A 12,628-nucleotide genomic window follows, 5' to 3' on the forward strand; every position below is an offset into this window, starting at 1 on the left:
TAGTTACAGATACCAACCTAAGAATTACCTGAATTGTATTTACCATCCCTTTTAAACTATATTGAAATTATTGAATTGTTAAATTCTTGAGATTGCATTGTGCACAAAAGTTTCAAAAGATATAGATATATGTTTTTAAACACGGCATGGCATATGCATTCATCCCATGAAATTGTATAAAATGTATATACTTTGTTCAGATTTTCTTATTAGTCTTTGTGCTCACTCTATGGGATTTTGTGCAAGAAAGGATGTGGTGATCCCACCGAGTTAGAGGTGTGGAATATGTTTTGAGAGCACAAGGCTCTTTTCTTTCTTGTAATTATTTTTGACAAGCCAAGGACTTTACATGTATGGGTTCGAAAAACTATTTTTGTATAACTGGGCTTAAACCTTGGAATTTGTAGCCCTTGAGGGCATTTATTTGTACTTGACTTGTTATGCCACATGCTATAGATTTATATACTAGGGATGTTGAATGTATATTCATGTGGAATACCTTTTGTAAATCTCTTAATGGTTAATGAATACAAATGTTGGAGATTTGAGGATGATGTCAATATTGAGACTTTAATTCCGTTACATTAATTAATGGAAGTTGATGAATCTATATTGTGTAAATTTTCGAGGTGTGACATTTTGGAAAAAAAGGTTAAAAATAAAAATAGTGAAGATTTCCGTTGTTTCAATTCATACATCCCCTGTTTTAGTCAATATGAGATGGAAAATTAGTTTTAAAAGGCTTACAGAATTGCAAAATTCAAAGAGTTTCCAAATGAGTTGTTAGGAAAGCTTTATTGTCATTTGTTTTCATGTAAGGAAGATGTTGGCTTTTCAGTATATAAAATAGGTGAAGATATATCATTTGGATCAACCCTCCAACGTGCAACTTTCACTGTTTTATTTTAATGAAGGCATAAGCGAGGTGACATGTAATTGTCAATTGTTTAAGTTTAGAGGAAGATTGTGCCGACATCAAATTATGGTCTTCATGCAAATAGAGAGAATGAACCACTCCACTTCAAAGCTACAAAAATGTAACATCTCAAATGAGTCACCAAACTATAATCCATTTATTTCCATTCCAAATTCAATAGTCATTACAATTCAAAATACAAAAGTTGCTAATCCAACTAATAATCAATTTTGGAATAGCTTTTATTTTGATTCAAAGTACAAAAGTTGCTTGCCATTGTATGAGGATTAAGCATTCTTTCTTCTCATAAACAAATACAATTTGTCTTTGCTCGTCATCTCGGAGGACATTACCACCGTTGCAATTTTTGCTCACAAATCTCAGCTCATACTTCTCACCATCATCTTTGCCCCCATTGTAGCACATGTTATTAGATGATGATGATGTTGATTCTGCAAAAAGAAGAAGAAACAAGTAAATATTGAAGCAAACTAAATACTCAAGTAATAATGGTAATATGAAACAAGGTGAGCAATGCAGTTGCTTTTCAAGCATTTCCAGTAACAAAACAACCTCTCTGATGGGTATTTGACATATTGGGGAATAGATTATAGCACCCTCTAAATCAATTAGGGTTGAAGGGAAATCCACGTATAGGGAGGAAAAAAAAAAACAGTCATAAGCTTTAATTTAGTTATGATTTTTACAAAAAATAATCTCTAAAAAATAACAAATCCCTTCCTATCTATTTTTTTTTTTGAAAATCCCTAAATTAGTTGGGGAGATAACAAAATTCCCAAATTCAAATTCAATATTTTAGGGTTTTATACCATAACATAATTTACATCATCAAAAGCCTAATTTAAGGGAAAAAAAACAATGAAATTATAAATTTTTGCAAACCTTTTTAACTGGTATGAGTGATCTACTTTGCATGCTTGATTCCCTCGCATCTCCCTTTGTTGCCGAGTTGAGATTCTCAAATTGCCTATGACCAGATCGACTCACTACTTCTCTACATTTTAGTTCAAGTTTGCTTGTCTGATTTTCAAACTATCTAGCGACGACTCGTTGTCAGCAAAGAAATCCCAAAATACCTATTATACGAAATCCCCTATATGCAGTTTACTAAATAATACCTTTGCTGCATATATTTTTTTATTTGGTTTAGTGTTTTATATTTTATTTTTTTTAATTGATGAGAATAAGTAGAAAGTGGGACCCACAGGATTATTATTTTCCTTTTTTTAAAATTTTTTTTTGCTAAGAATGTAGAAAGTGGGACCCATAAGAACTATGACAAAAGCCATGTAATTCTCTGTGGCTAAATTTGTGAAATCTCACTGTGCTAGTACACTTACTGTTATGACTAGCTTTGAGGTTAAGGGATGTATATGACCGTACAAAACTATAACCAAATCGAATCCAAATCTTCAATGTTTTGGGTCTTGAATTCAAATGGTGTGTATGTGATTGCAATTTGGGGATACTGCTGCGCAGCAGCAACTGCTGTACGGCGAAATGGGTCCATTTTGATAATTCAAACCGTTCATATTTTAGAATATATCAAGTAGAACAAAACTGCAAAAAATCAACTTAATCAGATATCGTTTACCTATTCATCTACTCACATTTGTATTCATTTTTAATACTTTAAATCACAATTATTATTTATTTTTTTAGATACAAATGTGAGTGAATAAACAGGTAAACGATATCCTATTAATTTGATTTTTTGCAGGCATGTTCTACTTGATATATTCTAAAATGTGAACGGTTCAGATTACCAAAATGGGTCCCGAAATTGGCCTATTTTTCCACATAGCAGTTGCCGTTGTACGGACTGCGCAGCAGCATCTCTAATTCCATGTGATTGTAAGAACGAGAACCCAATCATATTTAATGTTTATGAATTGGTTTGTTTTGGTGATCAGATTATTTTAATAATTTTTTAAATTTTCTATAAAAAGATTAAAAAAAAAAGAATGATATGACAATTTATAATGATTTTTTTAACCTTTTAACTAAAATATCTCGTTTGGCATGTATAGCCCGACTTTTCGCGCTCCTTTGGGAAGACGAGGAGCCCTATAGTATCGGACTCCTGCGGTTCTGAATCTGATCTCACAAGTGCAATGTGAAATAGATAAACACCAAAAAGTCCAAATCCGATAAATCTTTTGGAAAATCGATTTTGAATCAAATTGTCAAAAATGGACCGCTTTGCCAAATACAGAGTCGTTAGCTAAATATTTTTGGGAAATTTTGGAAACTCATGAATCGTGCCAAAGGCCACGTGTCCGTCATCACCAAGATTGTCTTAGCTTGAGAACTTAGGTATGAGAGGGGAATGTCATAAATTGAGCATCTCACTTGTCCAATTAAATATCGGCCTCTACTAATTATGACATGATTTTTATTTACATTATATGCTTTTGTTCTGATTATTAGGCTCTTGTTACTATGTGATGCGCACACAAGTATATACTAACTTTGTAAGAATTAGGACACTTGATCTTGTGTTTTGTTTTAAAAATTGTTTCGAATATGTATCACTTGAAAAAGTTATCGCATAATGAACATTTACTCAAATTATTTCAATTCAAGCAACTAGCCTTCATCCACAGGCATTCAAGCAGTTTATCATTTAAGCAAATAGCCTCATGGTAAGCATACTAGACATGGAAACAATCACACGCATGCCATATGCTAAAGCGAGTAAAGGCTCACCTAGTACGTCAAGGCAAGCCAAAAGAAAAGAGTTAAAAAAAATGCATGCTCTAACTAATGCAAGATGCCTAATGCAACACATGTAATATGCAATTACTAGGCTCGGCTACTAATATGACATATGAATCAATTTGATAGCATGCAGTTTAAGCACCTTTTTCAAAGAAGTATTTAAACGACAATGCAAGTTAGAATGATGTGCCAAGCCTAATACATGCAATACAAGTGGATGCAAGGCATGAGAGATGTTAAACAAAACATGATGCCCTAAACTAACCATCATAAATAGTTAAATAAAAGGGAGAAAGACATAGGGTTGAAAGACATACACATTATTACAAGTTTTGTGCCCTCACATAGGAGGGTCCAAATGAACTAGCTAGCTAACTAATTAAAGCTAAACTAATTAATTAACTATTACAAACCCAAATGAAGCTAACTATTCTAGCTAGTTATTACAACATCACAATCTAACTAATTAATTACACTAATTAATTAATTACAAAATTCTAATTAGCTAACTAATTAATTACAACATGAAGTAACTAAATTAATTACTTCGAATTACTCCTCCTCGGGAAACGGGGAATGCTCATACATGCGCGGACTTTCCATCCGACAAAGCCACTGTTTCTGCTGCTTGATGCCTCTGTTGCACAGTAGAAACACTGTTGTCCACCTCAAGACCAATTTCGTTCTGCTTCAAAAGTACACTGCTGGATTTTGCATTGGTGGCTGGTAGAGGGCCTGTCGTCCACTGAAGGTGGCCTGCCGGCCACTGCTGACTGGATTGTCTTGCTACAACAGAGAGCAAATACAGCAGGTATAAGGTATTCTCAAGGGTTTATTTGCATAATTTACCCCTCCTTATCATTTGAAAAACTCAAAAGAGTAGTAAAAACTTGATTCACAAACCATAAATCTTTGCAATTTCATTACATGATGGCCTATAAACCAAAGTGTGCAAGTTCATTGAATGCAACAAAATAAGACTCTTAAAACCACCTCCCTCTCATGAAAGATCAAGAGAAATAGTTGACAATGAATCTCGAACCGTTTTCATCACTAATGAGTATGAAATGACTCAAGACTCAAGGGTTCAATTAACGTTCGATTGAACCTAAACCAAATTATTATCTTGCATTTTTTTTATATTATTCACCAATTTTATTGCTTCATTTTAATTTACCAACCATTCCTTTATCAATTAAGTCCAAAGGTGAATTTAAGTCCTCTAATGGAAATAGAGCTCAAACCAAGTGTTGCTTTGGGCATGAAAGAGACATCATACAATTGGTAATGAACCCCCAAAGGGATTAAACCATTAAGCATGACATCTCAATCTCATGTTTAAACAAATGAATAATTTGAAACCACTTTCAAAGCAAACAAAAAGCCAAGAAATGAGGGAGGTTACAAAGGTGATTAAAAGTGATCACAAGTATGGAAAGCCATAAATAAACACTATTAACTCAAATAAAATGGTGTCTAATGCCTAAAATACCAAGCTTTAGACAATTACACTACAAACATGCAAAACAATGCTCAAATGCAACAAACACTTAAAAATAGTCCTAAAATAGTCCTAAATAAGTCCTAAAACATGCTTGAATTAAGACAAAAATAGCTAGAATAATAAGCTAAAACATGGATCATGCTTAGCTAGTAAGCAAAACACAAGGAAGGGAGGCTAACCCCTCCAATTTTGGACTTCAAACCACTAAAATAACTCTGAAAATTAGTGTTAAAAGCCCAAAAAAAGATAGTGTAAAGGTGGGAAACACAAAGGTAAATGTCACGACCCGAACCTGCCCCCGTGGGTTAAGGACATAACCGGCCAGTAATCATGAGATTACCTACGACCTCAAACCAAACCAGACGTATTTTAACAGAGTTAACGGGGGCCAAACGGAAGCAATTTTAAAACTTTGTCCATAGAGCTGTGCTTATATGCACATCATAACATTCCATATATACATATGTTAATATCTCACAATAGAAAGTATAGTAACATAAAGTTCTATACAGATAGGATCATTCAAATCTAAGTCAGCCAAAACAAAGCTATATACAGACGTACACCAAAGTCCTCGCCAACATGGCAAAATAACATAGAATGGCAGAAGGGCGAAGACGTGTCTCGTGCGTGAGACGCAAGGGCTGACTCTTCAAAACCTTAGTTGTTCCATACAGACTTCACTGGGGCTGGGTTTGGACTTCTCCTAGCTCACCTACAAATACATGAATGAGCGTGAGCGATAGCCCAGTGAATAATATCAAATGAAGAATATACATTGGAACAATATACATCAAACGGCCTTGCGCCCAGTTTATATTTCTAACTAATACATACATACATAGATATATGTAAGTTAAGTAACTGCGGTTCCAAACACATCATACGGCCTCGGGCCTAATCCATTCATATCATTCTTGTCAAATTGGCCTTTGGCCCATTAATACTTTCAGGTCAAACTGTTACTCATGTCAAACTATCATTCATGTCAAACAGTTATTCATGACAGACTATCATTCGTGTCAAACTGTTATTCGTGTCGAACTATCGTTCGTGTCAAACTGGCCTCTGGCCCATTCATTTATGTCAAACGGGCCTCTGGCCCATTCATTCATGTCAAAACGGCCTCTAGCCCATTTATCTATGTCAAAACAGCCTCTGGCCCATTCATCCATGTCAAAATGGCCTTCGGCCGATTCATTTATGTCAAAATGGCCTTCGACCTATTCATTCATATCAAAACAGCCTTTGGCCCATCCATTCCTGTCAAAACGGCCTTCGGCCCATTCATTCATGTCAAAACGGCCTTCGGCCCATCCATTCGTTCTTGTCAAAACGGCCTTTGGCCCATTCATTCATTCTTATCAAAACGGCCTCTGGCCCATTCATTCATTCTTATCAAAACGGCTTCTGGCTCAATCATTTAGTATAACAACCCGTGTCCACCAATCGAATTAATGAACTTATAAAACTTACATAGAAGTAAGCAATTTGGACAACAACATATTTCAGATATCTTTGTTAAGATATTACTCACAGTGATCGGTTGGTTGGTTTGCCCTAGAGCTCGACCCTACACATTCCATGAACACAAAAGGGTCACAAACAATTGAATTCATTCTAAATTCACATTTTCCTCTTTAGGCTTCATTCTTATCTCTTTAATTCAATTACAATTCTCAATGCATGCCTAAGAGTACTTGGAAGTGAAAGAGAATAGAAAATGAAACACAAAATGTCTTTTCAAAATTTCAGAAAATAGGGTCCCCGCTTGAGCGTCAACTTCCCCGCTCGAGCGGACCCAATAGGTTTGCAAAAGTTCTGGTTAGGTCAAATTTACGCTCGATCGTCCACTCCGACGCTCGAGCGGAAGGGCTCTCTACATGGCTCCCTGCTCGAGCGTCAACTTCCCCCGCTCGAGCGGACACCATGTCTGCAGAAAATGCTGGGAGCCTGTTTTTCACACTCGAGCGGCAGTTTCCCCGCTCGAGCGGGCACCAAATTTTCTGGGTTTTCCAGAATGTGTTCTTGGGCTTCAACTTGATATTCAAAGGTTTAAAATGCATGTTTTTTGCTCAATCTTCACATATACATATACTAATATGGTATAAATACCCAATTACAACATTTTGAAGCTCAATTTCACGATATAATCACATGCATGTCCCAATCAACACCAAACTCATTTTCAACGTAACAATTCCATGTATTTCAACTCATATTCCCATAAATTGTACATGCATGTGGAATATAACTCCCATTTCAACTTACATGGTGCAAATGGTGATTACAAACATGAGCTTTAACCAAAATCCTACATGGATTACACACATTGTGCTCAATTATGGAAATTCATAGCAATTTCCTACATGCATGCATCAATGGACTTCAAATTCATCAAATACTACACAATTCCTTCACTTATGGCACAATTCTTGCTCTTGATCATTAATCAACTTTAATTTTACAAAATTACAAACTAGAATCCATGAAATACTCACCTAGGAGCTTTAATTCTCACAATCTATAGCAAATTCTTGAATAATCTTCAAGACTTCCAAGATTCAAGAGCAAAACTTAGATGATCTCCCTTTTCTCTCTCTAATTTCGGGTCTCTCTCTCTCTAGAGAGTTAAATCAGCCAAAATGGACAAAAAGAGGAATTGAGTGTGTATAATGGCCCTTTTTAAAAGCTCTCTCAAATACATTTTTAAATATAAAAATAATTGGGCACCATAACATTAATTTAATCCATTTAATTTGGCCCAAATCAATTTTCAATCAAATTTCACCGTATGCTTTAAAAATTACGCCAATCACAATGGCGCAGTCGATTTCGGTTTCTACGGCCGATAAGGCCTTCAATTTAATTTCCAAAGCGAATAATCAAACAGATATTCTTACGGTGAACAGATAGAAATTCAAAACCACATATATTCACATAATTGGCACACAAAATCATATCAGACACATAATCAAATTCATAATAAGGACCCATTAGCATAATACGGAACAGGGTTATCACAGTAAAGGCCTTGAAAGCAAGGTGTAAAGAAGAGTGAGCCACCCCTCAACCTTTATTGGCCTTAAAAATCCAAGTTTCAGCCCAAAAATACAGAGTTTTTACAGCCTAAAAATAGTTGAAAAATAATAAGAAAAAGCATAAATACAAGAAGTAAAGAGGCAAAGCTTTATACCTTTTGAAGAGGAGACCACTTTCAAGAAATAAAATAAGGTAAACACACCCTCAAGAGCTCAAACAAGGCTCAAAGATACCTCAGCTCAAAGATAGAGAGGTTTGGTTAAGAGTATATAGGCAAAGGTAAAGAGTGTATAGGTAAAGGTGAAGAAATTTTCACAAGAGAGAGAGAATTATAAAAAGTGGAAAAATTTTGCTCCAAAATTTTTCTCACCCTAAAGCAAGAGGGGAGGTCCTCTATATATAGAGAAACATGAACCTCCCTCAGAAACATCCAACCATACACATGGGAGCAGATGCAAGCATCTGTGCAAATAGCTAGCACAACTGTCACAAAATATCTGCAAAACACATTGGTGGCCAGCAGCCCATAGAAGTGGCCGGTAGGCCACCAGAGGTTGCAGGCTTGATCCAAGGTTTTGGTCCAAAAACAAGGCAAGAAGGGTGCAAGGTTTTGAGGGCTCAAAGTTGTGGCATTCCGCTGAGGACTTCGAGCACTTGACAAGCATATACACATTCATCATTGGGTGTGCAAGTGATGACGTCCAAGTCGTAAGGGCCGTCAAAAATAGGGTGTCTACAACATGTAACAGTTTTAGCTTAGAAGCCAAAAAGTTACTAAAAAAAAACCAAAAAGCCTATAACCTATATCAAAAAGTCAAAAATTTTCTTTTCTCTCTACTTTTCGCACATCTTTTCGTAAAAAAACAAAAACTCATTCCAAACATACTAGTTTTTTTTACCTCATATTCCAAATGGGACCTTGGTCCCTAAACGAGGCCGGATCCTTCCTAAAGAAGCACTTTGTAGAGAGGATATTTTGTGGGAAATACTACAATAGAAGATAATTTTGGTGAATTATTATTTTGGAAGTTCTTTTAGATCGAAAAAAGTTTTTACTATGTAAATGTACGTTTGAAAAAAACATTTCAAAAGTGCCAAATAACTTGAAAATATGAAAATATATCCTTAATTATATCTCTGATCCAACTTTCTATCCAAGGGGTTTCCTTATTTTTATTTCTTATTTTTTATTTTATTTTATTTTATTTTTGGTTTGATTTATATGCGTTTGTAGTGGCCTATTTGAACCTTAAATTTACATGTTTAGAGATCATTCATGTATATCAAGTTTTATAGACAGAGGGCCGCTATTTGCCTCCGCCTTTTTAGTTTGGCCTCTCACTTATTTGAACCGTCACCTAGCAAAATGAAACCCTTCATTTTCTCTTTGATCCCCTATCTCAATACCAACTATACTCCTAACCCCAAATTCAAACCCAAACCCTAACCCTAATTCCATCCTCACCACCTCCAATAGTTACGACCACCTTCGGCCGTGTCATGACCCAAACCCGCCCTATAGGTTCAGCATCGTAGCCGACGAGTAATTCGTAGATTATCGAAGGCCTCTTAACGATAATCAAATAATTAGGAGCTAGCGGAAGCAAATACAATCATATAATGTCTATAGAGCTGTGCAGACGTATATGGGACAAAGAATTTGAAATTTCTATTTACATATATGATGTCATCCTCACATCAGCCTTACGTCATCTTATATACAGATAAACCAAAATGGGACTTAGCCCAATCTACAGAATGCACAAAAACTTGTTCAAACTTAAACAAAAGAAACAAAAGTCCCAAACTTAGTTCACCAATTTCGATCACTTGTAGCATTCTGGGAACCTCCTCAGGAGGCGCACAGGTTGGCCTACACAAAACGGATCCAGGCAACAACTCAGACCTGATTACACGCTTGATCACCTACATACATAAACAATACGGTGCGTTAGATCCTAGTGAATAACAACAGAGTAAAGGGTTTATGAATAATAACCTAAATAGATTCAAAATCAGGGAACATATTCAGATTCACATACTTATACAGATTTTCTTAAGCAGTCATACGCGATACATCCATTAGCTAACAAATCATTGGGTCATAAAGACCCATATTCACTTGAGATGGTCATAAAGACCTACTTTTACTTGAGATGGTCATAAAGACCCACTTTTAGATCATATAAGCAGTTATGCATAACTAGTTCTATGAATGGAACCCACATGAAAACCCTAGTACCAAGTCACAGATATCACTTGAACATTTGATGCTAAGGATGCCACGAATACATTTCAGAAACACTGGGCAATCATTCATGATTCACAAAATAGCATTTCATAAAACAAATCATATTTTATCATTTTGAAAATACTTATAATCAAACATAGCATTATAGAGTTGTTACTCACAAATAGCTCCAGAAGCTGAACAGATAACTTAGACAGATAAGTCGAATAAAGGGGCGTGACCTACACACAAACACATGACAAATACATATAAACACAGGCCCCAAAGTGCTTAACTTACCATTCTTCTTTCTTAATGTGTGTTGCTAACTCTTGTTCTCATTATTGTAAATTAATCATGGCTTAGAAATAGCTTAGATGCAATGAGGATACAAAAATGCACTTTGGAACACTTAGCCAAATTTTGAAAAATAAGGCAGTTCGCTCAAGCGCAACTTTGGTCACTCAAGCGGTTTGCAAAGTCTGTAAAAGTATTGGATGCTCGATTTTCATGCTTGACGGTCGATCGATAGTCGCTCAAGCCAAGTGTTGAGAAAAAGGGTGTTCGATTGAGCGCCCAATCGGTCACTCGCGCCACCGTGCAATTGTCTGCAAAACTACTGGGAGCTTGAATTTTATGCTCGAGTGATGGTTTGGTCGCTCAATTTGTTCTCCTAGTTCAAAACTCAGTGTCAAAGCTTCAAAATGCATTCTTTTGGGCCAAAACTTAAGAAAACACTTGAAAACTCATAGAACTTCATGAATTGAAAGCCATTTCGCAATCTCACGGCCCAAAAATGAGTCAATTATTCAAAACCAAACTTGAAAGGCAAATAGTCAAGGTAAATGTATATAACATACATGCAATGACTTGAATAATAACTTGAAATCTTTGGTTCAAAACATGAATAAATGAAGTGATAAGTGGTAAATTGTTGAATTCTCAAGTCTCAAGGAAAATAAACTCTTACATGTAAGAATCTTTGAAAATAGAAACTCAAAGCTTTATGAATTATGCATGCATGCATGAATCACATTCCATTCTAGTTTCTTTCTCTTAATTCTTATGCTAACTCATCTAATTCTTTTGAATTCTTGCACTAAGTGACTCAAATGCAAAATTTAAGAGTTGGTTTTCTTACTTAATCCTTCAATTGAGCTTTAGATCACTTGTCCTTGAGCTACCAAGCCAATTTCCTCTCAATTCCCTAGTAATACTCCCTATCTCCAATCTTGAGCTTCACTCACACACACACACACACACACACACACACACACACACTCTCTCTCTCTCTCTCCACTCTCTCTCCTATTTTTTTTTATCTCAGAATGAAGTCTAGAATTGTTGTTGGCCTTATATAGGCTTGATTAGTGGGGTTTAATTAAGCTTGGCTTCAGACTAATCAATTGGTATTATTTTATTCCAATTGTTTGATTCTGAATTGAATTCTACTTAAACTTACTAGAAAATTTTAAAAATTCTAAATAACACATTGACGTAGTCAATTTCATGTTTGGTGGCCAATAAGGTCTTCAATTCACAGATTCAAGCAGAATTACTGACAGATATTTCCACAGCAAACAGATATTAACACAAATAACACATGGTACATGCAATTTACTTGGGATATCATCTTAATTACCTGTTAAGCATTCTTAATCAAGGATTATAAACTAATCATAGGTCTGGGTTGTTACAAGCCATTTCCTCCGGCAGTCCTCTTCTTTTTATTATTCTTATTTTTCCCTTCTCCCTTTGGCAACTGTAATGCCCCAACTTCTGGGTCGTTAATCAAACAAATCAACCTCAAATTTATAATTGCAGATAACTCATAATTCGAAATATACAAATCGTCTTCATAAATAGTTAATACAAATGTTTCCAAAATATAAATTATACAAATCTCCAAAAATAATATATAGTTGTGGGCCAAAAAAATTCTAACTCAAATAATCTCTTTAGAATTTCAAATTTGATCTCCACTAAATTCCTCCGCATCTGAAAAATAAATTAATTCGGAAAGTATACAATATAATAGGAATAACAAGGCTCGGACAAAGAATAAATCAATAAGGATCCAACAATTACACAACTGAATAGATTCGATAATCAAACAATTTACCAAATAGTACAAACAAGTCAACTCGACATATGATAATTTATCCAGGACCAAATACCTGGTCCTACTCGGTAC

The 12,628-nt window shown here is 35.3% G+C and overlaps 1 long non-coding RNA gene across 1 annotated transcript; it reads right to left on the reverse strand.

Moving 5' to 3' along the window:
* Positions 1 to 1,050: 1,050 nt before the first annotated feature.
* LOC145820457 (uncharacterized) lies at positions 1,051 to 2,061 on the reverse strand. Its single transcript, XR_014362032.1, has 2 exons — positions 1,820 to 2,061; positions 1,051 to 1,368 (listed from the first exon to the last, which is right to left on the reverse strand). It is a non-coding gene; the product is annotated as an uncharacterized LOC145820457 (long non-coding RNA).
* Positions 2,062 to 12,628: the final 10,567 nt, after the last annotated feature.

This window comes from Camellia sinensis, chromosome 2 (assembly GCF_055761805.1).
Source record: "Camellia sinensis isolate YWXY chromosome 2, ASM5576180v1, whole genome shotgun sequence".
Lineage (NCBI taxonomy): Eukaryota > Viridiplantae > Streptophyta > Magnoliopsida > Ericales > Theaceae > Camellia > Camellia sinensis.